Source organism: Zosterops lateralis, assembly GCF_965231275.1.
Source record: "Zosterops lateralis genome assembly, chromosome: 3".
Taxonomy (NCBI): Eukaryota; Metazoa; Chordata; class Aves; order Passeriformes; family Zosteropidae; genus Zosterops; species Zosterops lateralis.
This window is the reverse complement of record NC_139764.1, coordinates 95062028-95068027: the sequence shown is the minus strand read 5'-3', so window position 1 is coordinate 95068027 and position 6000 is coordinate 95062028. Positions and strand designations below refer to the sequence as shown.

Genomic DNA, 6000 nt, shown 5'->3' with positions numbered 1-6000 from the left:
ACATATAATTATTCATTATTAATTTTGTTAATCAAATTTCAATCTTGTCTATCAGATTTTTGTAGAGACAGGTTAATTAAATAAAGCATTCTCTTAAACAAAAATTTCTATCTATTTAAGATGCATCACAAATTAGCATCATCTGGAAACAGCTTTCACAGGAGGTGTCTCAGCTGTTAAATATCAAGCAGTCTTTATTTTAACAGGGAGAAACCTCAGACTGGAAAGATAAAGAGGATTGCATAAAGATTGCAAACCCCCTCCCACTTAAAAAAATAAATTAATAGGGCTGTAGCATTTGCATGCATTTGGAAACTGCTTTAGCTTTCAAGCTGGGCCCCCTCCAGCTTGTTCCTTTCCTGCTCTCTGCTACAGATGCTGCACAGGAATGCCCATGGCAGTCCTCTGTTGATGTGAAACATGAACCTCACTTGTAGGCTCATGTCCCAGTCCAGCCTTGTCCCACCCCAGTGCCCAGCAATGTGCCCAGTGCCTGGGCTGGGGCTGCCACAGTGACCCTGGCTGCCCTGTGCTTTCTCAGGAGGTGGGAGATGCCCTGCTTGAGTGCCTCTGCCCCTGCCCTGCTGGCCCAGGGTGCCTCCAACATCTACAGCAACTACCCTCAAGCAGCCTCCAGCGCCCATCATGCCCTGGTATACTTCATTAAGCTTAATGTAGATATCTGTGTGTAATATGTCTAGATTTGTGGTGCTGTGTGCTTATGGAGAATAAACTTCATCCTCATTTAGACAACTGAAGTAAGTCAGAAGAGTATCAGAGGAGCTGTACCCCAAAAGAGTCCATGTCTCCCAGAACCCCATAAAGGGATTGACTTTAGCTACAGTCAGAAATCTAGAATCAAATGGTATAAATCCCATTCTTCAACTTTATCTGGTATATAGAATAACAACATGAAACAGAAAGTACCATAAAATACAGCATAATGTTGCCAGAATTCAATATGTTTATTAAGCAAATCAATAGAGCAGAATCACAGAAAGAGCACTGTCTGGCTTTATCCACTGAAATCTCAAAGGTGACATCCATATGGGTATACTCCCATATATATGGAAGTTTTGGTTCTGGTAATGTAATACAAAAATGGAAGAAGAGCAGATGTTGCACCATTTATGAAAAACATCAGAGCACTTTTTACAAGCATGAGTGACTTCACGTGTCATCATTTTCCTCATTTATTTTAAACCAAATTACTTATGATTTTGGTTTTATGCAGTGTGCCCTCAACTGTGAGAAATCAACAGCCATGTCTGCTGAAGGAAGATTTCTAAAGTTTCTGTGGAGAAAGAGACACCTTAAATGAGTAGCTTAACTTTCTTCTTCTTATTGTTGCCAGGTTTCTTCCAGTGAATATATATAAATTTATTTGGGTTTATGTTTAGCATAAAGAGAATTGTCACCAGAGTTTGCAATAATCCAAGAAAAGGTGTAAAAATACTACAAAACAAACAAGATAACTGTACAATAAGCTCACTTAAATACTCCCAAGGTACTTACCTCAACTAAACAAGTTGTGCTTACCTCAACTAACCTCCCTTTGTTTTGAAAGTGTAATACATACCAGACAGAAGCCAGATATCACCAGCTCAGAAAGATGTAAAAGAAAATAATACTGCTTTACTTGGGAACAGCCCAAAGGAAGAATTTCTGTCCCATGAAAGAAAATGGCAGAATTCTACAGTGTGAGGACATGTTCCCTGTGAAATAACATAATTCAAAAAGTTTATTTGAATAATATGTCAGAGGAATATAATGGGCAAATTAATTCAGAAACAGCCAGAATAGCTAAGAACTGATTATGAATAGCATAATTCCAAAACATAAAAATTATTGAAATTCCTTCTGGTAAAGTCTGTCATTGTTACATATTTCTTATATTTTACTTTGAAGAGTCACATTTGGCTTTGTAGGGTACAAGTAAGCATTAGCAATTTTTGAGAGATATAGGCAGCATGCTCTTTGTAGCCACCAACCACCTGACTATATTGCCACCGACTCTACTTTCAATACTCACAAATTTTTGGAGTGGTCAACAATCTACCTACTTGGTATTAAGAGACCATTTATGGCAGATCAGAGTCTCTAGTATAAGTTTTGACCTGGCAGAGTTAAAAAACAAAGGGTATTGCTAGAGCTATTCTGGCTGCAAAATGACTCAAAGAAGTTGAGAGATTTTTATTTTTCCTAAAATTAATAATAGAAGACAGAAAAGTCCTACAAATTTTGTCACAGACTGGAAAATTGTAAAAACAAAACAAAACAAAACAAAAAACAAACAAACAACAACAACAACAACAACAAAACCCAAAAAAACCCAAAACAAAACACACACGCACACACACACACACAAAAAAAAAAAAAAAAAAAAAAAAAAAAAAAAAAAAAAAAAAAAAAGAAGTTACAAATGCTGATGTATTTTTCTTAGTCAAACAAGTCAGTGTTTCTTAAATGCTTTCCAGCTTTCCAGCTGACATTTTGGTTACTTGCCATCATAGTGAAAAATGTCAAAAAATCCCTGAAGCAATGTGGAATAAACTTTGATCCATAGCTCTAAGTCTTACCATTCACAAAAAGGATCATGGGATTTTAATGACCCAAATGGGTCACTACCTTTGATTTATTGCTCATCTAGTGGGGCCCTAACGTCAGCCTGTGCTTATTTACATTTACTGTTATATGGCTATACGGAGAGTAGTACCAATCATTGTTCTTTATTTTAGGAGCTCAAAAAGGAAAAGGAATACAAGACTCTTATTTCAGTCATGTCAAAAATTATCAAAGATCTGAAACTGGGCACTTGTAGTGTGTAGTGCTCAGACAAGTTGAATGACAGATAAGTACTGGGGAAAAATAACTGAGAAAACTGCTGTTCATTTTGAGCATTAGTTGAAGTCTCTCATGGCACTCATCCAATATTAACATTTCCTATGTTCTTCAAAAGATAATGTTCATCCTTTCCCTTGTGGTCAAATCTCATTCTGCAATCAAATCAGCAAAATATTAATTAACTACAATTAATATAGAAACCTCAAGAAACCATGAGTGGAAATAAAAGGATAAGCACTCCACAGTTTTATGATTAAAAGTCAGAGAAAGAGCATGCAGGTCATGTGTATGATAAGCAAGCCAGGTGCACGAGACACCCAAAAGGAGAATGGGAAGAGCATGATAATCGTGATGGAGGATGGGCTGCCTACCCTTTTCCAAGCGTTGTGTTTCCAAGCATGCATCACTCTGCAATGACATGGAGTCTAAAATCACAGCTCTTAGGCTACACCATGCAACAGAGAGCAACCACCTCCTGGGGAAATGGTCAGTAGACAAACCTTTGACTTTTCACTGGTTTCCAGCATGAGCTCAGCCCTGTGGCCTGGACAAGGCTGTCAACCTTGTTGTTGAGTTTCTCTTGAAGTGTTTGCCTCTGAGTTAAGCCTGGGCTAACAGGGTCTGCCTGGAGGTTGGCTGGTTTTGCCATGTGCAGGAATTAGGAATTCAACATGTGGGGCATTACCACAAAGATATTCCACTGCATCCAGTGGCACATTACGTTTTGCCTTTTTCACTTTACTCTTCTGTCTTTCTGAGGCAAACATGATAAAGTAGAAACTGGCAAATGGTGATAGAGCAACAAAACTTTCCTGCAGGGTGGAATTCGCCTCTGCACTGATGGGCACACCATGAATCTTCAGCTGCCATCTGTATCCTAGCAAAATTGGTTTGCTGTTTTGGGAGTGGGCAGGTGGCCATCAACTGGGCAGATGTTTGTGTTTCCAATGACGTGCAGCTCAATTCAAAATAAAAATTACCTTCCAGGCTGGGAGGTCTGGTTGTCATTTTTTCTTGACTTCCAGTATGCAAAAGGTGTAATCATGTGACTGATAGACTTCTGAAGAGAGGTACACCAACTTCATTTGCAGGCTGTGAGACAGAATGAAGAATAGTAAAATGAGAATGTTAATTCCTTCTTAATTTTTCACCAAAAGCAAATTTAAACATTCATACAGATTTAAAAATTGATTACACTAGTAACTTAGCTTTTTAATTGTCAATGCTTTTAACTAACTTTAAATGTAAAAAACTTTTCTTATGTATGCTGAAAGGCACAATGGAATTGTTATGAACACTCACAGGAATCATAATAGAATTTTAATACTTTTTTTTGAAACAATCTAATCAAAAGACATATGTCAGAAAATAATATCATAGCTGCTAAACAATGCTGCTAAAAAAATCTCCTGTTTTAATTCAAGTGCTTAGTTTTGCTTTTACACATCCCAGTCATTAGTGTAATAAAACTGTGTTTTGAGTTTAGTCCATATTCAATTTGAAGTGCTGAACTCTTTTGCTTCAGTCAATTCTCTTTACCTACCCCTGGATACACCTCACTCAGTTTATCTCAGTTTCTCAAAGTCTTTACAACAATATGAATCCATCTCCTGGTAATACAAAATCGAGCATACAAAAGGATCAATTCTGTAAGCACCTGAGTAGCACAAAATATAAAGCTCCTGTTGTAATTTTTTTCCCAAAATAAGCCATATTTTTCCTATAGTTTTGATAAAAGTGTCCAAAGTCTTGTTTTTTTTGTCATCTCAAACCAGCTGGCCTTCTCAGCCCTGCAGGGTGCAGTGCTGAGCGTTACCAACTGACTTTGCAGACTAAAGGACCTGCTGTGATGAGTCACTTACAGCATTCTGCAGCACAGCAAAGAAAGTTGGCCCAATATTATAATTCCATCAAAGTTTAAGGAAGTGTAGTTTTCAGGATTTATGTTCCTTTGACATGGCAGTAAAAACTTGCAAAAAGGTAAGAACATTTATCCGAAGGTTATAATCTGTCACTGTCATATAACTCAAAACAAGAACTAAAGCTAATTTAAATTAGAGGCCAATGACAGTATTTTGGGTTGAATGGCTATGAGTAATCTTGAGAGTAAATTCTTTTGTGCGGAGGAAAAATAATAAGAGTGGATAAGAGTGAAGATATTTAAATTGTGACAGTCTTTTAAATGTGGTTAAAGTATGCATAGATGGAAAACTGGTAATTTTATGTGTTTTATTTGGGGTTTTTTGTTTGTTTTATTTGGGGTTTGTTTAGTTTGTTTTTCTTTACTACTAAAAATATCACAAGCCATGTGCTGGAGTGGAAAGGGATGAGAAACTTTGATTTGAGACCATTCAACAAATTAACTTCCTGAATAAACTTATCCTATACAAGTTTCCATCTGAGTCAAAGACATTATGCAAACTTAGAAAAAAAAAAGCCTTGAGGCTACTGATGAATTCCATCAATAAAAGCAGGATTGAAGGTTATATAGATTTACAGTATTGAATAGCTAGCATTACTAGAGCTCTTCAAAATTTTTGAGAGCTTTTTAGTTTGAAGACTGAAATGCTCATAATAATGGGAAGTGCTCTCATAATTTTAAGTCACTCTAGAGTGCAGATTCCCAAATTCATATGACTGCTCAGTTTCAGCTGCTCATCTATTGTCACCAATATGTTGGTTTAGAAAAGTGTTTCACTGCCTTTTTTCACCATCTCAAAACCTCATTCAAACTGTACGATGATATTAGCTACACCTTATGAATGATGTCCTTAAAAATGCAAAAAATTATAGGCCAGCAAATAAAACCACTCAATGACCTTGATAAAAACTTATTATCTAAAATAAAAACATGAACAGCTTGTTTTATGTAAAATTTTCTTTTTTTTTTTTTAATATGGGAATTAAACAAATAAGAATATTCTTAGGTGTAACATTCTCCTTTCCTTTGTATTTGTTCATAAAAATACTTTTGTGAGCAATCTACAATCAAGTAGCTAATTGACTCTTTTCTCAATTCAAAAAGTATGAGAAATGACAGTGAGAGATGTACACTAGTATGTTAAGTTTACAGACAAACTGTATAAAACACTGCTAAAACCTGTTCATTTTCTCTTTACCTAAACATAGAATCAAAGAGTCATTGAGGTTGAAAGG

The 6000-nt window shown here is 36.2% G+C and overlaps 1 long non-coding RNA gene across 1 annotated transcript in view; it reads left to right on the top strand.

Annotated features, from left to right (window-relative positions):
• Positions 1–1999: 1999 nt before the first annotated feature.
• Positions 2000–6000, top strand: part of LOC310907498 — a 245642-nt gene continuing 241641 nt past the window's right edge. Inside the window, exon 1 of the long non-coding RNA XR_014589629.1 lies at positions 2000–2415. This is a non-coding gene — a long non-coding RNA (uncharacterized lncRNA). The remainder of the gene's footprint in view (positions 2416–6000) is intronic.